Raw genomic sequence first — 24,426 nt, 5'->3', positions numbered from 1 at the left:
TAGCCTAGCTTGTTTGGCAGGAGCTCCTCAGCACCACCCTCAACTTGGTCCGTGAGCAGCAGGGAAATCCTGCTTCGGCTTGGCCGGCTGCCTCAAGGCATTCAATGCTTTGCTCCAATCAGCATGTGCGAGCACCAGCAGGCGAGCAGCTGCAGGACCGCAAGCCACAATAACCATGGACGAAGCCAAAAAGAGCCGGTGCTTGCGCAAGGCAAGCCAGCTGAGCGGAAACGAGCAGCCACCCCGAGCGTCAGGGTGCAGCCTAGAACCCTGTCTGACTGACACAAGATTTCTTTTGTTTTCTAGTGAGTGCTGAGCATACTACTTCAAAGAACTCCCTGCTTGGGGCAGCTGACGCAAAAGGGTGCGTGGGGAAAGGCCACTCTGTAAGAGTCTGGCGCCATAGTATAGCGAGCGGCTGGAAACTGTGTAAAAGCCCTGGGGCTGTGGCAGCGGAGAATGTTGGTGATGAAATGTAAATGTACATTGTAAATATAAGCTAGTTCGGCAAGTGTAGTGAGGCAGCTGATGTAGTGTATTGAAAGTAAGGGATGTGCATTGCACTTTATCGGAGGTGAAATTTGAAGAGTTGTGTAATGTTGTGTCGGAAGTGTATTTTTGAGGTACAGGGCTGTGTGCTGAGCAGCAGGTGCAAGTGCAGAAGTGAAAGAACTGTGTGCGGGCTGTTATGAGAGAGGAAAAGGGGGTTGGTGCGCCTTGTTCGCAAGATCCGAGCGCGTTGTGTACTTGTGAAATTTAGAGTGCTGCCTCGAGCAAATTGTGGCATTGTGCAGACGTAGTGGAAAAAGGCCGTTGTTCCTTCGAGCCGGAATTGAACCAGCGACCTAAGGATGTCAGTGTTTTGATTTTCCTCTACAGTCCTCCGCTCTACCAGCTGAGCTATCGAAGGGGCTGGAGTTGTGGCACATGCAGCTGATTTAGTGCCATGCACTTTTGGCCACTCAGGGCCTTGTGCGCCTATTGATGGCGCAGCACTGTGGCACCGTGAGCCGCCAGCTGCTCCCCGCAGCTTGTGCGAGTAGTGTAATGGATAAGGCTTCCGTCTGTGGATCGCAAGCTGATAGCGTGCACTCCTTCCTGGCTGGCAGATTTATGCAAACTTTGCATTATGACTCGGGACACCAGGCAAGCTGACTTACTTGGGCGCGCCACCTTTGGCGTCGCTTTCTCAAGTCCCTTCTCAGCGCAGTAGGCACTCTCATTATCTGAAAGTCCTGACTTGGCAATGCCAAGTGACGCACACCACGATAAGCATCAACTGCTGCGAGAGGAACTTCAACGCGGTGAAAGCCGCACTTTGGTCTGTCCGAATTTTGCTGGTCTTCCGGTGCGAGGAGCTGTCGACGACCGAGCGTTGCCGATTGGCACATTCCAAGGTCCAGGACTATGTCCCGAGGGACGCACTGAAGCTTGGCAGGTGTCCCTCCTAGTTGACCTGCGGCCTGCAAGGAAATCCTGCTTCCGGTTGGCCGCCTGCGAGAACATATTCAATGCTTTGCTCCAGTCAGCATGTCTGAGCACCAGCAGGCGAGCAGCTGCAGGACCGCAAGCCAGGAAAATGATGAAAGAAGCCGAAAAGAGCTGGAGCTGACGGAAGGCAAGCGAAGTGAGCGGAAACTAGCAACCGCCACCAGTGTGAAGGAGCAGCCGAGAAGCCTGTGTGACTGACAGGAGGCTTCTTTTTCTTCCAAGGAAGTACTGAGTGTTTGGAAGAGTTACTGCTCCACGGAGCTGCTTGTACGCACCACAGAATGTCGCACGTGAAATGCTGGCAAGTACAGTGAGGCACCTCTTGTAGTGTAATGAGAGAAACTGATCTGTATTGCACTTGATGTCATGTCAAATTTCAACTGTTATGTAATGTATGCTTGCAAATGTTATCAAAAAAGTCTCTTTTTGGAAAGAAAAAGCAACGGTCTGCTGGCGCACAGAAGCAGCTGCACATGTGAAACAGCTGTGTGCAGGGTGTTTTCAGAGAGCAAAGGAGACATTCTGCGCATTGGCGACAACATGTTCCTTCAAAGCAACCTGTCAAGTTAAGAGCACTGGCTTCGGCTAATTGCTGCTTACTCCAAAATGGCAGCTGCACCTTTGAGCTGGAATTGCGGCAGAAACCTAAGGATAACCTTGCTTTGCATGCTCGTGTACTTCACCACTGTTCAAGCTCAAGCATGGAAGGGAAGCAGTGAAGGTGATTCTCTTTGCTGATTGATCACCAAGCGACTCTGACCATTCCCACCCGTGGAGCTGCAAACACCGCAGCTGTGCAGACTGTGAGCTGCAAGTGCAAATGTACCTTTGGGGCCAGTGGCGCAATGGATAATGTGTCTGACTACGGATCAGAAGATTGTAGGTTCGACTCCTACCTGGCTCGTGCTGTTTTTGTACAAACTATGCATTGTGACTTTCTGCGCTTGCGAGCTGGCCGTGCTGCCTGATTCCTTGCAGGGCAAGTGCCTTCATAGCGGCGTAGGCATTTTTCACTCTCAAAATGCGAAGCTCCTCAATGCAATCCGCACTCAAAGTATGCAATGCTGCAAAGCCTTTTCTTTTCCCCTTCACTCAACTCAGCTTTCCAAGGTGGAAAAGTCAAGAAGCCTTGCTTGCCACAGCACAAGAAAGGATATGAAGCCTTTTCAGCACTTTGTGGCTGAGCAGGTGCAACCAATTGGGAGAAGAAGAGCCGGCGCCACTGTTGAGTGCCAAGAACTGGCCGAGCGGAGCGGAGCTAAGAAAGAAGTGGAGAATGCAGGCATCGATCCCGCTACTTCTCGCATGCAAAGCGAGCGCTCTACCACTTGAGCTAATTCCCCAGTGTTGTTGGGGTTGTTAGCCTAGCTTGTTTGGCAGGAGCTCCTCAGCACCACCCTCAACTTGGTCCGTGAGCAGCAGGGAAATCCTGCTTCGGCTTGGCCGGCTGCCTCAAGGCATTCAATGCTTTGCTCCAATCAGCATGTGCGAGCACCAGCAGGCGAGCAGCTGCAGGACCGCAAGCCACAATAACCATGGACGAAGCCAAAAAGAGCCGGAGCTTGCGCAAGGCAAGCCAGCTGAGCGGAAACGAGCAGCCACCCCGAGCGTCAGGGTGCAGCCTAGAACCCTGTCTGACTGACACAAGATTTCTTTTGTTTTCTAGTGAGTGCTGAGCATACTACTTCAAAGAACTCCCTGCTTGGGGCAGCTGACGCAAAAGGGTGCGTGAGGAAAGGCCACTCTGTAAGAGTCTGGCGCCATAGTATAGCGAGCGGCTGGAAACTGTGTAAAAGCCCTGGGGCTGTGGCAGCGGAGAATGTTGGTGATGAAATGTAAATGTACATTGTAAATATAAGCTAGTTCGGCAAGTGTAGTGAGGCAGCTGATGTAGTGTATTGAAAGTAAGGGATGTGCATTGCACTTTATCGGAGGTGAAATTTGAAGAGTTGTGTAATGTTGTGTCGGAAGTGTATTTTTGAGGTACAGGGCTGTGTGCTGAGCAGCAGGTGCAAGTGCAGAAGTGAAAGAACTGTGTGCGGGCTGTTATGAGAGAGGAAAAGGGGGTTGGTGCGCCTTGTTCGCAAGATCCGAGCGCGTTGTGTACTTGTGAAATTTAGAGTGCTGCCTCGAGCAAATTGTGGCATTGTGCAGACGTAGTGGAAAAAGGCCGTTGTTCCTTCGAGCCGGAATTGAACCAGCGACCTAAGGATGTCAGTGTTTTGATTTTCCTCTACAGTCCTCCGCTCTACCAGCTGAGCTATCGAAGGGGTTGGAGTTGTGGCACATGCAGCTGATTTAGTGCCATGCACTTTTGGCCACTCAGGGCCTTGTGCGCCTATTGATGGCGCAGCACTGTGGCACCGTGAGCCGCCAGCTGCTCCCCGCAGCTTGTGCGAGTAGTGTAATGGATAAGGCTTCCGTCTGTGGATCGCAAGCTGATAGCGTGCACTCCTTCCTGGCTGGCAGATTTATGCAAACTTTGCATTATGACTCGGGACACCAGGCAAGCTGACTTACTTGGGCGCGCCACCTTTGGCGTCGCTTTCTCAAGTCCCTTCTCAGCGCAGTAGGCACTCTCATTATCTGAAAGTCCTGACTTGGCAATGCCAAGTGACGCACACCACGATAAGCATCAACTGCTGCGAGAGGAACTTCAACGCGGTGAAAGCCGCACTTTGGTCTGTCCGAATTTTGCTGGTCTTCCGGTGCGAGGAGCTGTCGACGACCGAGCGTTGCCGATTGGTACATTCCAAGGTCCAGGACTATGTCCCGAGGGACGCACTGAAGCTTGGCAGGTGTCCCTCCTAGTTGACCTGCGGCCTGCAAGGAAATCCTGCTTCCGGTTAGCCGCCTGCGAGAACATATTCAATGCTTTGCTCCAGTCAGCATGTCTGAGCACCAGCAGGCGAGCAGCTGCAGGACCGCAAGCCAGAAAAATGATGAAAGAAGCCGAAAAGAGCTGGAGCTGACGGAAGGCAAGCGAAGTGAGCGGAAACTAGCAACCGCCACCAGTGTGAAGGAGCAGCCGAGAAGCCCGTGTGACTGACAGGAGGCTTCTTTTTCTTCCAAGGAAGTACTGAGTGTTTGGAAGAGTTACTGCTCCACGGAGCTGCTTGTACGCACCACAGAATGTCGCACGTGAAATGCTGGCAAGTACAGTGAGGCACCTCTTGTAGTGTAATGAGAGAAACTGATCTGTATTGCACTTGATGTCATGTCAAATTTCAACTGTTATGTAATGTATGCTTGCAAATGTTATCAAAAAAGTCTCTTTTTGGAAAGAAAAAGCAACGGTCTGCTGGCGCACAGAAGCAGCTGCACATGTGAAACAGCTGTGTGCAGGGTGTTTTCAGAGAGCAAAGGAGACATTCTGCGCATTGGCGACAACATGTTCCTTCAAAGCAACCTGTCAAGTTAAGAGCACTGGCTTCGGCTAATTGCTGCTTACTCCAAAATGGCAGCTGCACCTTTGAGCTGGAATTGCGGCAGAAACCTAAGGATAACCTTGCTTTGCATGCTCGTGTACTTCACCACTGTTCAAGCTCAAGCATGGAAGGGAAGCAGTGAAGGTGATTCTCTTTGCTGATTGATCACCAAGCGACTCTGACCATTCCCACCCGTGGAGCTGCAAACACCGCAGCTGTGCAGACTGTGAGCTGCAAGTGCAAATGTACCTTTGGGGCCAGTGGCGCAATGGATAACGTGTCTGACTACGGATCAGAAGATTGTAGGTTCGACTCCTACCTGGCTCGTGCTGTTTTTGTACAAACTATGCATTGTGACTTTCTGCGCTTGCGAGCTGGCCGTGCTGCCTGATTCCTTGCAGGGCAAGTGCCTTCATAGCGGCGTAGGCATTTTTCACTCTCAAAATGCGAAGCTCCTCAATGCAATCCGCACTCAAAGTATGCAATGCTGCAAAGCCTTTTCTTTTCCCCTTCACTCAACTCAGCTTTCCAAGGTGGAAAAGTCAAGAAGCCTTGCTTGCCACAGCACAAGAAAGGATATGAAGCCTTTTCAGCACTTTGTGGCTGAGCAGGTGCAACCAATTGGGAGAAGAAGAGCCGGCGCCACTGTTGAGTGCCAAGAACTGGCCGAGCGGAGCGGAGCTAAGAAAGAAGTGGAGAATGCAGGCATCGATCCCACTACCTCTCGCATGCAAAGCTAGCGCTCTATCACTTGAGCTAATTCCCCAGTGTTGTTGGGGTTGTTAGCCTAGCTTGTTTGGCAGGAGCTCCTCAGCACCACCCTCAACTTGGTCCGTGAGCAGCAGGGAAATCCTGCTTCGGCTTGGCCGGCTGCCTCAAGGCATTCAATGCTTTGCTCCAATCAGCATGTGCGAGCACCAGCAGGCGAGCAGCTGCAGGACCGCAAGCCACAATAACCATGGACGAAGCCAAAAAGAGCCGGAGCTTGCGCAAGGCAAGCCAGCTGAGCGGAAACGAGCAGCCACCCCGAGCGTCAGGGTGCAGCCTAGAACCCTGTCTGACTGACACAAGATTTCTTTTGTTTTCTAGTGAGTGCTGAGCATACTACTTCAAAGAACTCCCTGCTTGGGGCAGCTGACGCAAAAGGGTGCGTGAGGAAAGGCCACTCTGTAAGAGTCTGGCGCCATAGTATAGCGAGCGGCTGGAAACTGTGTAAAAGCCCTGGGGCTGTGGCAGCGGAGAATGTTGGTGATGAAATGTAAATGTACATTGTAAATATAAGCTAGTTCGGCAAGTGTAGTGAGGCAGCTGATGTAGTGTATTGAAAGTAAGGGATGTGCATTGCACTTTATCGGAGGTGAAATTTGAAGAGTTGTGTAATGTTGTGTCGGAAGTGTATTTTTGAGGTACAGGGCTGTGTGCTGAGCAGCAGGTGCAAGTGCAGAAGTGAAAGAACTGTGTGCGGGCTGTTATGAGAGAGGAAAAGGGGGTTGGTGCGCCTTGTTCGCAAGATCCGAGCGCGTTGTGTACTTGTGAAATTTAGAGTGCTGCCTCGAGCAAATTGTGGCATTGTGCAGACGTAGTGGAAAAAGGCCGTTGTTCCTTCGAGCCGGAATTGAACCAGCGACCTAAGGATGTCAGTGTTTTGATTTTCCTCTACAGTCCTCCGCTCTACCAGCTGAGCTATCGAAGGGGTTGGAGTTGTGGCACATGCAGCTGATTTAGTGCCATGCACTTTTGGCCACTCAGGGCCTTGTGCGCCTATTGATGGCGCAGCACTGTGGCACCGTGAGCCGCCAGCTGCTCCCCGCAGCTTGTGCGAGTAGTGTAATGGATAAGGCTTCCGTCTGTGGATCGCAAGCTGATAGCGTGCACTCCTTCCTGGCTGGCAGATTTATGCAAACTTTGCATTATGACTCGGGACACCAGGCAAGCTGACTTACTTGGGCGCGCCACCTTTGGCGTCGCTTTCTCAAGTCCCTTCTCAGCGCAGTAGGCACTCTCATTATCTGAAAGTCCTGACTTGGCAATGCCAAGTGACGCACACCACGATAAGCATCAACTGCTGCGAGAGGAACTTCAACGCGGTGAAAGCCGCACTTTGGTCTGTCCGAATTTTGCTGGTCTTCCGGTGCGAGGAGCTGTCGACAACCGAGCGTTGCCGATTGGCACATTCCAAGGTCCAGGACTATGTCCCGAGGGACGCACTGAAGCTTGGCAGGTGTCCCTCCTAGTTGACCTGCGGCCTGCAAGGAAATCCTGCTTCCGGTTGGCCGCCTGCAAGAACATATTCAATGCTTTGCTCCAGTCAGCATGTCTGAGCACCAGCAGGCGAGCAGCTGCAGGACCGCAAGCCAGGAAAATGATGAAAGAAGCCGAAAAGAGCTGGAGCTGACGGAAGGCAAGCGAAGTGAGCGGAAACTAGCAACCGCCACCAGTGTGAAGGAGCAGCCGAGAAGCCCGTGTGACTGACAGGAGGCTTCTTTTTCTTCCAAGGAAGTACTGAGTGTTTGGAAGAGTTACTGCTCCACGGAGCTGCTTGTACGCACCACAGAATGTCGCACGTGAAATGCTGGCAAGTACAGTGAGGCACCTCTTGTAGTGTAATGAGAGAAACTGATCTGTATTGCACTTGATGTCATGTCAAATTTCAACTGTTATGTAATGTATGCTTGCAAATGTTATCAAAAAAGTCTCTTTTTGGAAAGAAAAAGCAACGGTCTGCTGGCGCACAGAAGCAGCTGCACATGTGAAACAGCTGTGTGCAGGGTGTTTTCAGAGAGCAAAGGAGACATTCTGCGCATTGGCGACAACATGTTCCTTCAAAGCAACCTGTCAAGTTAAGAGCACTGGCTTCGGCTAATTGCTGCTTACTCCAAAATGGCAGCTGCACCTTTGAGCTGGAATTGCGGCAGAAACCTAAGGATAACCTTGCTTTGCATGCTCGTGTACTTCACCACTGTTCAAGCTCAAGCATGGAAGGGAAGCAGTGAAGGTGATTCTCTTTGCTGATTGATCACCAAGCGACTCTGACCATTCCCACCCGTGGAGCTGCAAACACCGCAGCTGTGCAGACTGTGAGCTGCAAGTGCAAATGTACCTTTGGGGCCAGTGGCGCAATGGATAACGTGTCTGACTACGGATCAGAAGATTGTAGGTTCGACTCCTACCTGGCTCGTGCTGTTTTTGTACAAACTATGCATTGTGACTTTCTGCGCTTGCGAGCTGGCCGTGCTGCCTGATTCCTTGCAGGGCAAGTGCCTTCATAGCGGCGTAGGCATTTTTCACTCTCAAAATGCGAAGCTCCTCAATGCAATCCGCACTCAAAGTATGCAATGCTGCAAAGCCTTTTCTTTTCCCCTTCACTCAACTCAGCTTTCCAAGGTGGAAAAGTCAAGAAGCCTTGCTTGCCACAGCACAAGAAAGGATATGAAGCCTTTTCAGCACTTTGTGGCTGAGCAGGTGCAACCAATTGGGAGAAGAAGAGCCGGCGCCACTGTTGAGTGCCAAGAACTGGCCGAGCGGAGCGGAGCTAAGAAAGAAGTGGAGAATGCAGGCATCGATCCCACTACCTCTCGCATGCAAAGCTAGCGCTCTATCACTTGAGCTAATTCCCCAGTGTTGTTGGGGTTGTTAGCCTAGCTTGTTTGGCAGGAGCTCCTCAGCACCACCCTCAACTTGGTCCGTGAGCAGCAGGGAAATCCTGCTTCGGCTTGGCCGGCTGCCTCAAGGCATTCAATGCTTTGCTCCAATCAGCATGTGCGAGCACCAGCAGGCGAGCAGCTGCAGGACCGCAAGCCACAATAACCATGGACGAAGCCAAAAAGAGCCGGAGCTTGCGCAAGGCAAGCCAGCTGAGCGGAAACGAGCAGCCACCCCGAGCGTCAGGGTGCAGCCTAGAACCCTGTCTGACTGACACAAGATTTCTTTTGTTTTCTAGTGAGTGCTGAGCATACTACTTCAAAGAACTCCCTGCTTGGGGCAGCTGACGCAAAAGGGTGCGTGAGGAAAGGCCACTCTGTAAGAGTCTGGCGCCATAGTATAGCGAGCGGCTGGAAACTGTGTAAAAGCCCTGGGGCTGTGGCAGCGGAGAATGTTGGTGATGAAATGTAAATGTACATTGTAAATATAAGCTAGTTCGGCAAGTGTAGTGAGGCAGCTGATGTAGTGTATTGAAAGTAAGGGATGTGCATTGCACTTTATCGGAGGTGAAATTTGAAGAGTTGTGTAATGTTGTGTCGGAAGTGTATTTTTGAGGTACAGGGCTGTGTGCTGAGCAGCAGGTGCAAGTGCAGAAGTGAAAGAACTGTGTGCGGGCTGTTATGAGAGAGGAAAAGGGGGTTGGTGCGCCTTGTTCGCAAGATCCGAGCGCGTTGTGTACTTGTGAAATTTAGAGTGCTGCCTCGAGCAAATTGTGGCATTGTGCAGACGTAGTGGAAAAAGGCCGTTGTTCCTTCGAGCCGGAATTGAACCAGCGACCTAAGGATGTCAGTGTTTTGATTTTCCTCTACAGTCCTCCGCTCTACCAGCTGAGCTATCGAAGGGGTTGGAGTTGTGGCACATGCAGCTGATTTAGTGCCATGCACTTTTGGCCACTCAGGGCCTTGTGCGCCTATTGATGGCGCAGCACTGTGGCACCGTGAGCCGCCAGCTGCTCCCCGCAGCTTGTGCGAGTAGTGTAATGGATAAGGCTTCCGTCTGTGGATCGCAAGCTGATAGCGTGCACTCCTTCCTGGCTGGCAGATTTATGCAAACTTTGCATTATGACTCGGGACACCAGGCAAGCTGACTTACTTGGGCGCGCCACCTTTGGCGTCGCTTTCTCAAGTCCCTTCTCAGCGCAGTAGGCACTCTCATTATCTGAAAGTCCTGACTTGGCAATGCCAAGTGACGCACACCACGATAAGCATCAACTGCTGCGAGAGGAACTTCAACGCGGTGAAAGCCGCACTTTGGTCTGTCCGAATTTTGCTGGTCTTCCGGTGCGAGGAGCTGTCGACGACCGAGCGTTGCCGATTGGCACATTCCAAGGTCCAGGACTATGTCCCGAGGGACGCACTGAAGCTTGGCAGGTGTCCCTCCTAGTTGACCTGCGGCCTGCAAGGAAATCCTGCTTCCGGCTGGCCGCCTGCGAGAACATATTCAATGCTTTGCTCCAGTCAGCATGTCTGAGCACCAGCAGGCGAGCAGCTGCAGGACCGCAAGCCAGGAAAATGATGAAAGAAGCCGAAAAGAGCTGGAGCTGACGGAAGGCAAGCGAAGTGAGCGGAAACTAGCAACCGCCACCAGTGTGAAGGAGCAGCCGAGAAGCCCGTGTGACTGACAGGAGGCTTCTTTTTCTTCCAAGGAAGTACTGAGTGTTTGGAAGAGTTACTGCTCCACGGAGCTGCTTGTACGCACCACAGAATGTCGCACGTGAAATGCTGGCAAGTACAGTGAGGCACCTCTTGTAGTGTAATGAGAGAAACTGATCTGTATTGCACTTGATGTCATGTCAAATTTCAACTGTTATGTAATGTATGCTTGCAAATGTTATCAAAAAAGTCTCTTTTTGGAAAGAAAAAGCAACGGTCTGCTGGCGCACAGAAGCAGCTGCACATGTGAAACAGCTGTGTGCAGGGTGTTTTCAGAGAGCAAAGGAGACATTCTGCGCATTGGCGACAACATGTTCCTTCAAAGCAACCTGTCAAGTTAAGAGCACTGGCTTCGGCTAATTGCTGCTTACTCCAAAATGGCAGCTGCACCTTTGAGCTGGAATTGCGGCAGAAACCTAAGGATAACCTTGCTTTGCATGCTCGTGTACTTCACCACTGTTCAAGCTCAAGCATGGAAGGGAAGCAGTGAAGGTGATTCTCTTTGCTGATTGATCACCAAGCGACTCTGACCATTCCCACCCGTGGAGCTGCAAACACTGCAGCTGTGCAGACTGTGAGCTGCAAGTGCAAATGTACCTTTGGGGCCAGTGGCGCAATGGATAATGTGTCTGACTACGGATCAGAAGATTGTAGGTTCGACTCTGACCTGGCTCGTGCTGTTTTTGTACAAACTATGCATTGTGACTTTCTGCGCTTGCGAGCTGGCCGTGCTGCCTGATTCCTTGCAGGGCAAGTGCCTTCGTAGCGGCGTAGGCATTTTTCACTCTCAAAATGCGAAGCTCCTCAATGCAATCCGCACTCAAAGTATGCAATGCTGCAAAGCCTTTTCTTTTCCCCTTCACTCAACTCAGCTTTCCAAGGTGGAAAAGTCAAGAAGCCTTGCTTGCCACAGCACAAGAAAGGATATGAAGCCTTTTCAGCACTTTGTGGCTGAGCAGGTGCAACCAATTGGGAGAAGAAGAGCCGGCGCCACTGTTGAGTGCCAAGAACTGGCCGAGCGGAGCGGAGCTAAGAAAGAAGTGGAGAATGCAGGCATCGATCCCACTACCTCTCGCATGCAAAGCTAGCGCTCTATCACTTGAGCTAATTCCCCAGTGTTGTTGGGGTTGTTAGCCTAGCTTGTTTGGCAGGAGCTCCTCAGCACCACCCTCAACTTGGTCCGTGAGCAGCAGGGAAATCCTGCTTCGGCTTGACCGGCTGCCTCAAGGCATTCAATGCTTTGCTCCAATCAGCATGTGCGAGCACCAGCAGGCGAGCAGCTGCAGGACCGCAAGCCACAATAACCATGGACGAAGCCAAAAAGAGCCGGAGCTTGCGCAAGGCAAGCCAGCTGAGCGGAAACGAGCAGCCACCCCGAGCGTCAGGGTGCAGCCTAGAACCCTGTCTGACTGACACAAGATTTCTTTTGTTTTCTAGTGAGTGCTGAGCATACTACTTCAAAGAACTCCCTGCTTGGGGCAGCTGACGCAAAAGGGTGCGTGAGGAAAGGCCACTCTGTAAGAGTCTGGCGCCATAGTATAGCGAGCGGCTGGAAACTGTGTAAAAGCCCTGGGGCTGTGGCAGCGGAGAATGTTGGTGATGAAATGTAAATGTACATTGTAAATATAAGCTAGTTCGGCAAGTGTAGTGAGGCAGCTGATGTAGTGTATTGAAAGTAAGGGATGTGCATTGCACTTTATCGGAGGTGAAATTTGAAGAGTTGTGTAATGTTGTGTCGGAAGTGTATTTTTGAGGTACAGGGCTGTGTGCTGAGCAGCAGGTGCAAGTGCAGAAGTGAAAGAACTGTGTGCGGGCTGTTATGAGAGAGGAAAAGGGGGTTGGTGCGCCTTGTTCGCAAGATCCGAGCGCGTTGTGTACTTGTGAAATTTAGAGTGCTGCCTCGAGCAAATTGTGGCATTGTGCAGACGTAGTGGAAAAAGGCCGTTGTTCCTTCGAGCCGGAATTGAACCAGCGACCTAAGGATGTCAGTGTTTTGATTTTCCTCTACAGTCCTCCGCTCTACCAGCTGAGCTATCGAAGGGGTTGGAGTTGTGGCACATGCAGCTGATTTAGTGCCATGCACTTTTGGCCACTCAGGGCCTTGTGCGCCTATTGATGGCGCAGCACTGTGGCACCGTGAGCCGCCAGCTGCTCCCCGCAGCTTGTGCGAGTAGTGTAATGGATAAGGCTTCCGTCTGTGGATCGCAAGCTGATAGCGTGCACTCCTTCCTGGCTGGCAGATTTATGCAAACTTTGCATTATGACTCGGGACACCAGGCAAGCTGACTTACTTGGGCGCGCCACCTTTGGCGTCGCTTTCTCAAGTCCCTTCTCAGCGCAGTAGGCACTCTCATTATCTGAAAGTCCTGACTTGGCAATGCCAAGTGACGCACACCACGATAAGCATCAACTGCTGCGAGAGGAACTTCAACGCGGTGAAAGCCGCACTTTGGTCTGTCCGAATTTTGCTGGTCTTCCGGTGCGAGGAGCTGTCGACGACCGAGCGTTGCCGATTGGCACATTCCAAGGTCCAGGACTATGTCCCGAGGGACGCACTGAAGCTTGGCAGGTGTCCCTCCTAGTTGACCTGCGGCCTGCAAGGAAATCCTGCTTCCGGTTGGCCGCCTGCGAGAACATATTCAATGCTTTGCTCCAGTCAGCATGTCTGAGCACCAGCAGGCGAGCAGCTGCAGGACCGCAAGCCAGAAAAATGATGAAAGAAGCCGAAAAGAGCTGGAGCTGACGGAAGGCAAGCGAAGTGAGCGGAAACTAGCAACCGCCACCAGTGTGAAGGAGCAGCCGAGAAGCCCGTGTGACTGACAGGAGGCTTCTTTTTCTTCCAAGGAAGTACTGAGTGTTTGGAAGAGTTACTGCTCCACGGAGCTGCTTGTACGCACCACAGAATGTCGCACGTGAAATGCTGGCAAGTACAGTGAGGCACCTCTTGTAGTGTAATGAGAGAAACTGATCTGTATTGCACTTGATGTCATGTCAAATTTCAACTGTTATGTAATGTATGCTTGCAAATGTTATCAAAAAAGTCTCTTTTTGGAAAGAAAAAGCAACGGTCTGCTGGCGCACAGAAGCAGCTGCACATGTGAAACAGCTGTGTGCAGGGTGTTTTCAGAGAGCAAAGGAGACATTCTGCGCATTGGCGACAACATGTTCCTTCAAAGCAACCTGTCAAGTTAAGAGCACTGGCTTCGGCTAATTGCTGCTTACTCCAAAATGGCAGCTGCACCTTTGAGCTGGAATTGCGGCAGAAACCTAAGGATAACCTTGCTTTGCATGCTCGTGTACTTCACCACTGTTCAAGCTCAAGCATGGAAGGGAAGCAGTGAAGGTGATTCTCTTTGCTGATTGATCACCAAGCGACTCTGACCATTCCCACCCGTGGAGCTGCAAACACTGCAGCTGTGCAGACTGTGAGCTGCAAGTGCAAATGTACCTTTGGGGCCAGTGGCGCAATGGATAATGTGTCTGACTACGGATCAGAAGATTGTAGGTTCGACTCTGACCTGGCTCGTGCTGTTTTTGTACAAACTATGCATTGTGACTTTCTGCGCTTGCGAGCTGGCCGTGCTGCCTGATTCCTTGCAGGGCAAGTGCCTTCATAGCGGCGTAGGCATTTTTCACTCTCAAAATGCGAAGCTCCTCAATGCAATCCGCACTCAAAGTATGCAATGCTGCAAAGCCTTTTCTTTTCCCCTTCACTCAACTCAGCTTTCCAAGGTGGAAAAGTCAAGAAGCCTTGCTTGCCACAGCACAAGAAAGGATATGAAGCCTTTTCAGCACTTTGTGGCTGAGCAGGTGCAACCAATTGGGAGAAGAAGAGCCGGCGCCACTGTTGAGTGCCAAGAACTGGCCGAGCGGAGCGGAGCCAAGAAAGAAGTGGAGAATGCAGGCATCGATCCCACTACCTCTCGCATGCAAAGCTAGCGTTCTATCACTTGAGCTAATTCCCCAGTGTTGTTGGGGTTGTTAGCCTAGCTTGTTTGGCAGGAGCTCCTCAGCACCACCCTCAACTTGGTCCGTGAGCAGCAGGGAAATCCTGCTTCGGCTTGACCGGCTGCCTCAAGGCATTCAATGCTTTGCTCCAATCAGCATGTGCGAGCACCAGCAGGCGAGCAGCTGCAGGACCGCAAGCCACAATAACCATGGACGAAGCCAAAAAGAGCCGGAGCTTGCGCAAGGCAAGCCAGCTGAGCGGAAACGAGCAGCCACCCCGAGCGTCAGGGTGCAGCCTAGAACCCTGTCTGACTGACACAAGATTTCTTTTGTTTTCTAGTGAGTGCTGAGCATACTACTTCAAAGAACTCCCTGCTTGGGGCAGCTGACGCAAAAGGGTGCGTGAGGAAAGGCCACTCTGTAAGAGTCTGGCGCCATAGTATAGCGAGCGGCTGGAAACTGTGTAAAAGCCCTGGGGCTGTGGCAGCGGAGAATGTTGGTGATGAAATGTAAATGTACATTGTAAATATAAGCTAGTTCGGCAAGTGTAGTGAGGCAGCTGATGTAGTGTATTGAAAGTAAGGGATGTGCATTGCACTTTATCGGAGGTGAAATTTGAAGAGTTGTGTAATGTTGTGTCGGAAGTGTATTTTTGAGGTACAGGGCTGTGTGCTGAGCAGCAGGTGCAAGTGCAGAAGTGAAAGAACTGTGTGCGGGCTGTTATGAGAGAGGAAAAGGGGGTTGGTGCGCCTTGTTCGCAAGATCCGAGCGCGTTGTGTACTTGTGAAATTTAGAGTGCTGCCTCGAGCAAATTGTGGCATTGTGCAGACGTAGTGGAAAAAGGCCGTTGTTCCTTCGAGCCGGAATTGAACCAGCGACCTAAGGATGTCAGTGTTTTGATTTTCCTCTACAGTCCTCCGCTCTACCAGCTGAGCTATCGAAGGGGTTGGAGTTGTGGCACATGCAGCTGATTTAGTGCCATGCACTTTTGGCCACTCAGGGCCTTGTGCGCCTATTGATGGCGCAGCACTGTGGCACCGTGAGCCGCCAGCTGCTCCCCGCAGCTTGTGCGAGTAGTGTAATGGATAAGGCTTCCGTCTGTGGATCGCAAGCTGATAGCGTGCACTCCTTCCTGGCTGGCAGATTTATGCAAACTTTGCATTATGACTCGGGACACCAGGCAAGCTGACTTACTTGGGCGCGCCACCTTTGGCGTCGCTTTCTCAAGTCCCTTCTCAGCGCAGTAGGCACTCTCATTATCTGAAAGTCCTGACTTGGCAATGCCAAGTGACGCACACCACGATAAGCATCAACTGCTGCGAGAGGAACTTCAACGCGGTGAAAGCCGCACTTTGGTCTGTCCGAATTTTGCTGGTCTTCCGGTGCGAGGAGCTGTCGACGACCGAGCGTTGCCGATTGGCACATTCCAAGGTCCAGGACTATGTCCCGAGGGACGCACTGAAGCTTGGCAGGTGTCCCTCCTAGTTGACCTGCGGCCTGCAAGGAAATCCTGCTTCCGGTTGGCCGCCTGCGAGAACATATTCAATGCTTTGCTCCAGTCAGCATGTCTGAGCACCAGCAGGCGAGCAGCTGCAGGACCGCAAGCCAGAAAAATGATGAAAGAAGCCGAAAAGAGCTGGAGCTGACGGAAGGCAAGCGAAGTGAGCGGAAACTAGCAACCGCCACCAGTGTGAAGGAGCAGCCGAGAAGCCCGTGTGACTGACAGGAGGCTTCTTTTTCTTCCAAGGAAGTACTGAGTGTTTGGAAGAGTTACTGCTCCACGGAGCTGCTTGTACGCACCACAGAATGTCGCACGTGAAATGCTGGCAAGTACAGTGAGGCACCTCTTGTAGTGTAATGAGAGAAACTGATCTGTATTGCACTTGATGTCATGTCAAATTTCAACTGTTATGTAATGTATGCTTGCAAATGTTATCAAAAAAGTCTCTTTTTGGAAAGAAAAAGCAACGGTCTGCTGGCGCACAGAAGCAGCTGCACATGTGAAACAGCTGTGTGCAGGGTGTTTTCAGAGAGCAAAGGAGACATTCTGCGCATTGGCGACAACATGTTCCTTCAAAGCAACCTGTCAAGTTAAGAGCACTGGCTTCGGCTAATTGCTGCTTACTCCAAAATGGCAGCTGCACCTTTGAGCTGGAATTGCGGCAGAAACCTAAGGATAACCTTGCTTTGCATGCTCGTGTACTTCACCACTGTTCAAGCTCAAGCATGGAAGGGAAGCAGTGAAGGTGATTCTCTTTGCTGATTGATCACCAAGCGACTCTGACCATTCCCACCCGTGGAGCTGCAAACACTGCAGCTGTGCAGACTGTGAGCTGCAAGTGCAAATGTACCTTTGGGGCCAGTGGCGCAATGGATAATGTGTCTGACTACGGATCAGAAGATTGTAGGTTCGACTCTGACCTGGCTCGTGCTGTTTTTGTACAAACTATGCATTGTGACTTTCTGCGCTTGCGAGCTGGCCGTGCTGCCTGATTCCTTGCAGGGCAAGTGCCTTCATAGCGGCGTAGGCATTTTTCACTCTCAAAATGCGAAGCTCCTCAATGCAATCCGCACTCAAAGTATGCAATGCTGCAAAGCCTTTTCTTTTCCCCTTCACTCAACTCAGCTTTCCAAGGTGGAAAAGTCAAGAAGCCTTGCTTGCCACAGCACAAGAAAGGATATGAAGCCTTTTCAGCACTTTGTGGCTGAGCAGGTGCAACCAATTGGGAGAAGAAGAGCCGGCGCCACTGTTGAGTGCCAAGAACTGGCCGAGCGGAGCGGAGCCAAGAAAGAAGTGGAGAATGCAGGCATCGATCCCACTACCTCTCGCATGCAAAGCTAGCGTTCTATCACTTGAGCTAATTCCCCAGTGTTGTTGGGGTTGTTAGCCTAGCTTGTTTGGCAGGAGCTCCTCAGCACCACCCTCAACTTGGTCCGTGAGCAGCAGGGAAATCCTGCTTCGGCTTGACCGGCTGCCTCAAGGCATTCAATGCTTTGCTCCAATCAGCATGTGCGAGCACCAGCAGGCGAGCAGCTGCAGGACCGCAAGCCACAATAACCATGGACGAAGCCAAAAAGAGCCGGAGCTTGCGCAAGGCAAGCCAGCTGAGCGGAAACGAGCAGCCACCCCGAGCGTCAGGGTGCAGCCTAGAACCCTGTCTGACTGACACAAGATTTCTTTTGTTTTCTAGTGAGTGCTGAGCATACTACTTCAAAGAACTCCCTGCTTGGGGCAGCTGACGCAAAAGGGTGCGTGAGGAAAGGCCACTCTGTAAGAGTCTGGCGCCATAGTATAGCGAGCGGCTGGAAACTGTGTAAAAGCCCTGGGGCTGTGGCAGCGGAGAATGTTGGTGATGAAATGTAAATGTACATTGTAAATATAAGCTAGTTCGGCAAGTGTAGTGAGGCAGCTGATGTAGTGTATTGAAAGTAAGGGATGTGCATTGCACTTTATCGGAGGTGAAATTTGAAGAGTTGTGTAATGTTGTGTCGGAAGTGTATTTTTGAGGTACAGGGCTGTGTGCTGAGCAGCAGGTGCAAGTGCAGAAGTGAAAGAACTGTGTGCGGGCTGTTATGAGAGAGGAAAAGGGGGTTGGTGCGCCTTGTTCGCAAGATCCGAGCGCGTTGTGTACTTGTGAAATTTAGAGTGCTGCCTCGAGCAAATTGTGGCATTGTGCAGACGTAGTGGAAAAAGGCCGTTGTTCCTTCGAGCCGGAATTGAACCAGCGACCTAAGGATGTCAGTGTTTTGATTTTCCTCTACAGTCCTCCGCTCTACCAGCTGAGCTATCGAAGGGGCAGGAGTTGTGGCACATGCAGCTGATTTAGTGCCATGCACTTTTGGCCACTCAGGGCCTTGTGCGCCTATTGATGGCGCAGCACTGTGGCACCGTGAGCCGCCAGCTGCTCCCCGCAGCTTGTGCGAGTAGTGTAATGGATAAGGCTTCCGTCTGTGGATCGCAAGCTGATAGCGTGCACTCCTTCCTGGCTGGCAGATTTATGCAAACTTTGCATTATGACTCGGGACACCAGGCAAGCTGACTTACTTGGGCGCGCCACCTTTGGCGTCGCTTTCTCAAGTCCCTTCTCAGCGCAGTAGGCACTCTCATTATCTGAAAGTCCTGACTTGGCAATGCCAAGTGACGCACACCACGATAAGCATCAACTGCTGCGAGAGGAACTTCAACGCGGTGAAAGCCGCACTTTGGTCTGTCCGAATTTTGCTGGTCTTCCGGTGCGAGGAGCTGTCGACGACCGAGCGTTGCCGATTGGCACATTCCAAGGTCCAGGACTATGTCCCGAGGGACGCACTGAAGCTTGGCAGGTGTCCCTCCTAGTTGACCTGCGGCCTGCAAGGAAATCCTGCTTCCGGTTGGCCGCCTGCGAGAACATATTCAATGCTTTGCTCCAGTCAGCATGTCTGAGCACCAGCAGGCGAGCAGCTGCAGGACCGCAAGCCAGAAAAATGATGAAAGAAGCCGAAAAGAGCTGGAGCTGACGGAAGGCAAGCGAAGTGAGCGGAAACTAGCAACCGCCACCAGTGTGAAGGAGCAGCCGAGAAGCCCGTGTGACTGACAGGAGGCTTCTTTTTCTTCCAAGGAAGTACTGAGTGTTTGGAAGAGTTACTGCTCCACGGAGCTGCTTGTACGCACCACAGAATGTCGCACGTGAAATGCTGGCAAGTACAGTGAGGCACCTCTTGTAGTGTAATGAGAGAAACTGATCTGTATTGCACTTGATGTCATGTCAAATTTCAACTGTTATGTAATGTATGCTTGCAAATGTTATCAAAAAAGTCTCTTTTTGGAAAGAAAAAGCAACGGTCTGCTGGCGCACAGAAGCAGCTGCACATGTGAAACAGCTGTGTGCAGGGTGTTTTCAGAGAGCAAAGGAGACATTCTGCGCATTGGCGACAACATGTTCCTTCAAAGCAACCTGTCAAGTTAAGAGCACTGGCTTCGGCTAATTGCTGCTTACTCCAAAATGGCAGCTGCACCTTTGAGCTGGAATTGCGGCAGAAACCTAAGGATAACCTTGCTTTGCATGCTCGTGTACTTCACCACTGTTCAAGCTCAAGCATGGAAGGGAAGCAGTGAAGGTGATTCTCTTTGCTGATTGATCACCAAGCGACTCTGACCATTCCCACCCGTGGAGCTGCAAACACTGCAGCTGTGCAGACTGTGAGCTGCAAGTGCAAATGTACCTTTGGGGCCAGTGGCGCAATGGATAATGTGTCTGACTACGGATCAGAAGATTGTAGGTTCGACTCTGACCTGGCTCGTGCTGTTTTTGTACAAACTATGCATTGTGACTTTCTGCGCTTGCGAGCTGGCCGTGCTGCCTGATTCCTTGCAGGGCAAGTGCCTTCGTAGCGGCGTAGGCATTTTTCACTCTCAAAATGCGAAGCTCCTCAATGCAATCCGCACTCAAAGTATGCAATGCTGCAAAGCCTTTTCTTTTCCCCTTCACTCAACTCAGCTTTCCAAGGTGGAAAAGTCAAGAAGCCTTGCTTGCCACAGCACAAGAAAGGATATGAAGCCTTTTCAGCACTTTGTGGCTGAGCAGGTGCAACCAATTGGGAGAAGAAGAGCCGGCGCCACTGTTGAGTGCCAAGAACTGGCCGAGCGGAGCGGAGCTAAGAAAGAAGTGGAGAATGCAGGCATCGATCCCACTACCTCTCGCATGCAAAGCTAGCGCTCTATCACTTGAGCTAATTCCCCAGTGTTGTTGGGGTTGTTAGCCTAGCTTGTTTGGCAGGAGCTCCTCAGCACCACCCTCAACTTGGTCCGTGAGCAGCAGGGAAATCCTGCTTCGGCTTGACCGGCTGCCTCAAGGCATTCAATGCTTTGCTCCAATCAGCATGTGCGAGCACCAGCAGGCGAGCAGCTGCAGGACCGCAAGCCACAATAACCATGGACGAAGCCAAAAAGAGCCGGAGCTTGCGCAAGGCAAGCCAGCTGAGCGGAAACGAGCAGCCACCCCGAGCGTCAGGGTGCAGCCTAGAACCCTGTCTGACTGACACAAGATTTCTTTTGTTTTCTAGTGAGTGCTGAGCATACTACTTCAAAGAACTCCCTGCTTGGGGCAGCTGACGCAAAAGGGTGCGTGAGGAAAGGCCACTCTGTAAGAGTCTGGCGCCATAGTATAGCGAGCGGCTGGAAACTGTGTAAAAGCCCTGGGGCTGTGGCAGCGGAGAATGTTGGTGATGAAATGTAAATGTACATTGTAAATATAAGCTAGTTCGGCAAGTGTAGTGAGGCAGCTGATGTAGTGTATTGAAAGTAAGGGATGTGCATTGCACTTTATCGGAGGTGAAATTTGAAGAGTTGTGTAATGTTGTGTCGGAAGTGTATTTTTGAGGTACAGGGCTGTGTGCTGAGCAGCAGGTGCAAGTGCAGAAGTGAAAGAACTGTGTGCGGGCTGTTATGAGAGAGGAAAAGGGGGTTGGTGCGCCTTGTTCGCAAGATCCGAGCGCGTTGTGCACTTGTGAAATTTAGAGTGCTGCCTCGAGCAAATTGTGGCATTGTGCAGACGTAGTGGAAAAAGGCCGTTGTTCCTTCGAGCCGGAATTGAACCAGCGACCTAAGGATGTCAGTGTTTTGATTTTCCTCTACAGTCCTCCGCTCTACCAGCTGAGCTATCGAAGGGGTTGGAGTTGTGGCACATGCAGCTGATTTAGTGCCATGCACTTTTGGCCACTCAGGGCCTTGTGCGCCTATTGATGGCGCAGCACTGTGGCACCGTGAGCCGCCAGCTGCTCCCCGCAGCTTGTGCGAGTAGTGTAATGGATAAGGCTTCCGTCTGTGGATCGCAAGCTGATAGCGTGCACTCCTTCCTGGCTGGCAGATTTATGCAAACTTTGCATTATGACTCGGGACACCAGGCAAGCTGACTTATTTGGGCGCGCCACCTTTGGCGTCGCTTTCTCAAGTCCCTTCTCAGCGCAGTAGGCACTCTCATTATCTGAAAGTCCTGACTTGGCAATGCCAAGTGACGCACACCACGATAAGCATCAACTGCTGCGAGAGGAACTTCAACGCGGTGAAAGCCGCACTTTGGTCTGTCTGAATTTTGCTGGTCTTCCGGTGCGAGGAGCTGTCGACGACCGAGCGTTGCCGATTGGCACATTCCAAGGTCCAGGACTATGTCCCGAGGGACGCACTGAAGCTTGGCAGGTGTCCCTCCTAGTTGACCTGCGGCCTGCAAGGAAATCCTGCTTCCGGTTGGCCGCCTGCGAGAACATATTCAATGCTTTGCTCCAGTCAGCATGTCTGAGCACCAGCAGGCGAGCAGCTGCAGGACCGCAAGCCAGAAAAATGATGAAAGAAGCCGAAAAGAGCTGGAGCTGACGGAAGGCAAGCGAAGTGAGCGGAAACTAGCAACCGCCACCAGTGTGAAGGAGCAGCCGAGAAGCCCGTGTGACTGACAGGAGGCTTCTTTTTCTTCCAAGGAAGTACTGAGTGTTTGGAAGAGTTACTGCTCCACGGAGCTGCTTGTACGCACCACAGAATGTCGCACGTGAAATGCTGGCAAGTACAGTGAGGCACCTCTTGTAGTGTAATGAGAGAAACTGATCTGTATTGCACTTGATGTCATGTCAAATTTCAACTGTTATGTAATGTATGCTTGCAAATGTTATCAAAAAAGTCTCTTTTTGGAAAGAAAAAGCAACGGTCTGCTGGCGCACAGAAGCAGCTGCACATGTGAAACAGCTGTGTGCAGGGTGTTTTCAGAGAGCAAAGGAGACATTCTGCGCATTGGCGACAACATGTTCCTTCAAAGCAACCTGTCAAGTTAAGAGCACTGGCTTCGGCTAATTGCTGCTTACTCCAAAATGGCAGCTGCACCTTTGAGCTGGAATTGCGGCAGAAACCTAAGGATAACCTTGCTTTGCATGCTCGTGTACTTCACCACTGTTCAAGCTCAAGCATGGAAGGGAAGCAGTGAAGGTGATTCTCTTTGCTGATTGATCACCAAGCGACTCTGACCATTCCCACCCGTGGAGCTGCAAACACCGCAGCTGTGCAGACTGTGAGCTGCAAGTGCACATGTGCCTTTGGGGCCAGTGGCGCAATGGATAACGTGTCTGACTACGGATCAGAAGATTGTAGGTTCGACTCCTACCTGGCTCGTGCTGTTTTTGTACAAACTATGCATTGTGACTTTCTGCGCTTGCGAGCTGGCCGTGCTGCCTGATTCCTTGCAGGGCAAGTGCCTTCATAGCGGCGTAGGCATTTTTCACTCTCAAAATGCGAAGCTCCTCAATGCAATCCGCACTCAAAGTATGCAATGCTGCAAAGCCTTTTCTTTTCCCCTTCACTCAACTCAGCTTTCCAAGGTGGAAAAGTCAAGAAGCCTTGCTTGCCACAGCACAAGAAAGGATATGAAGCCTTTTCAGCACTTTGTGGCTGAGCAGGTGCAACCAATTGGGAGAAGAAGAGCCGGCGCCACTGTTGAGTGCCAAGAACTGGCCGAGCGGAGCGGAGCTAAGAAAGAAGTGGAGAATGCAGGCATCGATCCCGCTACCTCTCGCATGCAAAGCGAGCGCTCTACCACTTGAGCTAATTCCCCAGTGTTGTTGGGGTTGTTAGCCTAGCTTGTTTGGCAGGAGCTCCTCAGCACCACCCTCAACTTGGTCCGTGAGCAGCAGGGAAATCCTGCTTCGGCTTGGCCGGCTGCCTCAAGGCATTCAATGCTTTGCTCCAATCAGCATGTGCGAGCACCAGCAGGCGAGCAGCTGCAGGACCGCAAGCCACAATAACCATGGACGAAGCCAAAAAGAGCCGGAGCTTGCGCAAGGCAAGCCAGCTGAGCGGAAACGAGCAGCCACCCCGAGCGTCAGGGTGCAGCCTAGAACCCTGTCTGACTGACACAAGATTTCTTTTGTTTTCTAGTGAGTGCTGAGCATACTACTTCAAAGAACTCCCTGCTTGGGGCAGCTGACGCAAAAGGGTGCGTGAGGAAAGGCCACTCTGTAAGAGTCTGGCGCCATAGTATAGCGAGCGGCTGGAAACTGTGTAAAAGCCCTGGGGCTGTGGCAGCGGAGAATGTTGGTGATGAAATGTAAATGTACATTGTAAATATAAGCTAGTTCGGCAAGTGTAGTGAGGCAGCTGATGTAGTGTATTGAAAGTAAGGGATGTGCATTGCACTTTATCGGAGGTGAAATTTGAAGAGTTGTGTAATGTTGTGTCGGAAGTGTATTTTTGAGGTACAGGGCTGTGTGCTGAGCAGCAGGTGCAAGTGCAGAAGTGAAAGAACTGTGTGCGGGCTGTTATGAGAGAGGAAAAGGGGGTTGGTGCGCCTTGTTCGCAAGATCCGAGCGCGTTGTGTACTTGTGAAATTTAGAGTGCTGCCTCGAGCAAATTGTGGCATTGTGCAGACGTAGTGGAAAAAGGCCGTTGTTCCTTCGAGCCAGAATTGAACCAGCGACCTAAGGATGTCAGTGTTTTGATTTTCCTCTACAGTCCTCCGCTCTACCAGCTGAGCTATCAAAGGGGCAGGAGTTGTGGCACATGCAGCTGATTTAGTGCCATGCACTTTTGGCCACTCAGGGCCTTGTGCGCCTATTGATGGCGCAGCATTGTGGCACCGTGAGCCGCCAGCTGCTCCCCGCAGCTTGTGCGAGTAGTGTAATGGATAAGGCTTCCGTCTGTGGATCGCAAGCTGATAGCGTGCACTCCTTCCTGGCTGGCAGATTTATGCAAACTTTGCATTATGACTCGGGACACCAGGCAAGCTGACTTACTTGGGCGCGCCACCTTTGGCGTCGCTTTCTCAAGTCCCTTCTCAGCGCAGTAGGCACTCTCATTATCTGAAAGTCCTGACTTGGCAATGCCAAGTGACGCACACCACGATAAGCATCAACTGCTGCGAGAGGAACTTCAACGCGGTGAAAGCCGCACTTTGGTCTGTCCGAATTTTGCTGGTCTTCCGGTGCGAGGAGCTGTCGACGACCGAGCGTTGCCGATTGGCACATTCCAAGGTCCAGGACTATGTCCCGAGGGACGCACTGAAGCTTGGCAGGTGTCCCTCCTAGTTGACCTGCGGCCTGCAAGGAAATCCTGCTTCCGGTTGGCCGCCTGCGAGAACATATTCAATGCTTTGCTCCAGTCAGCATGTCTGAGCACCAGCAGGCGAGCAGCTGCAGGACCGCAAGCCAGAAAAATGATGAAAGAAGCCGAAAAGAGCTGGAGCTGACGGAAG

The 24,426-nt window shown here is 51.6% G+C and overlaps 13 non-coding genes across 13 annotated transcripts; 4 read left to right on the top strand and 9 right to left on the bottom strand.

Moving 5' to 3' along the window:
- Positions 1–817: 817 nt before the first annotated feature.
- trnay-gua (transfer RNA tyrosine (anticodon GUA)) lies at positions 818–910 on the bottom strand. Its single transcript has 2 exons — positions 874–910; positions 818–853 (listed from the first exon to the last, which is right to left on the bottom strand). It is a non-coding gene; the product is annotated as a tRNA-Tyr (tRNA).
- Positions 911–2,322: 1,412 nt separating this feature from the next.
- trnar-acg (transfer RNA arginine (anticodon ACG)) lies at positions 2,323–2,395 on the top strand. The gene has a single exon. It is a non-coding gene; the product is annotated as a tRNA-Arg (tRNA).
- Positions 2,396–3,668: 1,273 nt separating this feature from the next.
- trnay-gua (transfer RNA tyrosine (anticodon GUA)) lies at positions 3,669–3,761 on the bottom strand. The gene is made up of 2 exons: positions 3,725–3,761; positions 3,669–3,704 (listed from the first exon to the last, which is right to left on the bottom strand). It is a non-coding gene; the product is annotated as a tRNA-Tyr (tRNA).
- Positions 3,762–5,173: 1,412 nt separating this feature from the next.
- trnar-acg (transfer RNA arginine (anticodon ACG)) lies at positions 5,174–5,246 on the top strand. The gene has a single exon. It is a non-coding gene; the product is annotated as a tRNA-Arg (tRNA).
- A 1,273-nt stretch (positions 5,247–6,519) lies between these two features.
- Positions 6,520–6,612, bottom strand: trnay-gua (transfer RNA tyrosine (anticodon GUA)). The gene is made up of 2 exons: positions 6,576–6,612; positions 6,520–6,555 (listed from the first exon to the last, which is right to left on the bottom strand). It is a non-coding gene; the product is annotated as a tRNA-Tyr (tRNA).
- Positions 6,613–8,024: 1,412 nt separating this feature from the next.
- trnar-acg (transfer RNA arginine (anticodon ACG)) lies at positions 8,025–8,097 on the top strand. The gene has a single exon. It is a non-coding gene; the product is annotated as a tRNA-Arg (tRNA).
- A 1,273-nt stretch (positions 8,098–9,370) lies between these two features.
- trnay-gua (transfer RNA tyrosine (anticodon GUA)) lies at positions 9,371–9,463 on the bottom strand. Its single transcript has 2 exons — positions 9,427–9,463; positions 9,371–9,406 (listed from the first exon to the last, which is right to left on the bottom strand). It is a non-coding gene; the product is annotated as a tRNA-Tyr (tRNA).
- A 2,758-nt stretch (positions 9,464–12,221) lies between these two features.
- trnay-gua (transfer RNA tyrosine (anticodon GUA)) lies at positions 12,222–12,314 on the bottom strand. Its single transcript has 2 exons — positions 12,278–12,314; positions 12,222–12,257 (listed from the first exon to the last, which is right to left on the bottom strand). It is a non-coding gene; the product is annotated as a tRNA-Tyr (tRNA).
- Positions 12,315–15,072: 2,758 nt separating this feature from the next.
- trnay-gua (transfer RNA tyrosine (anticodon GUA)) lies at positions 15,073–15,165 on the bottom strand. The gene is made up of 2 exons: positions 15,129–15,165; positions 15,073–15,108 (listed from the first exon to the last, which is right to left on the bottom strand). It is a non-coding gene; the product is annotated as a tRNA-Tyr (tRNA).
- A 2,758-nt stretch (positions 15,166–17,923) lies between these two features.
- On the bottom strand, positions 17,924–18,016 carry trnay-gua (transfer RNA tyrosine (anticodon GUA)). Its single transcript has 2 exons — positions 17,980–18,016; positions 17,924–17,959 (listed from the first exon to the last, which is right to left on the bottom strand). It is a non-coding gene; the product is annotated as a tRNA-Tyr (tRNA).
- A 2,758-nt stretch (positions 18,017–20,774) lies between these two features.
- Positions 20,775–20,867, bottom strand: trnay-gua (transfer RNA tyrosine (anticodon GUA)). Its single transcript has 2 exons — positions 20,831–20,867; positions 20,775–20,810 (listed from the first exon to the last, which is right to left on the bottom strand). It is a non-coding gene; the product is annotated as a tRNA-Tyr (tRNA).
- Positions 20,868–22,279: 1,412 nt separating this feature from the next.
- trnar-acg (transfer RNA arginine (anticodon ACG)) lies at positions 22,280–22,352 on the top strand. The gene has a single exon. It is a non-coding gene; the product is annotated as a tRNA-Arg (tRNA).
- A 1,273-nt stretch (positions 22,353–23,625) lies between these two features.
- On the bottom strand, positions 23,626–23,718 carry trnay-gua (transfer RNA tyrosine (anticodon GUA)). Its single transcript has 2 exons — positions 23,682–23,718; positions 23,626–23,661 (listed from the first exon to the last, which is right to left on the bottom strand). It is a non-coding gene; the product is annotated as a tRNA-Tyr (tRNA).
- Positions 23,719–24,426: the final 708 nt, after the last annotated feature.

The sequence above is a fragment of the Heterodontus francisci genome, chromosome 5, assembly GCF_036365525.1.
Source record: "Heterodontus francisci isolate sHetFra1 chromosome 5, sHetFra1.hap1, whole genome shotgun sequence".
NCBI lineage: Eukaryota > Metazoa > Chordata > Chondrichthyes > Heterodontiformes > Heterodontidae > Heterodontus > Heterodontus francisci.
This window is presented reverse-complemented; position numbering and strand designations above follow the sequence as displayed.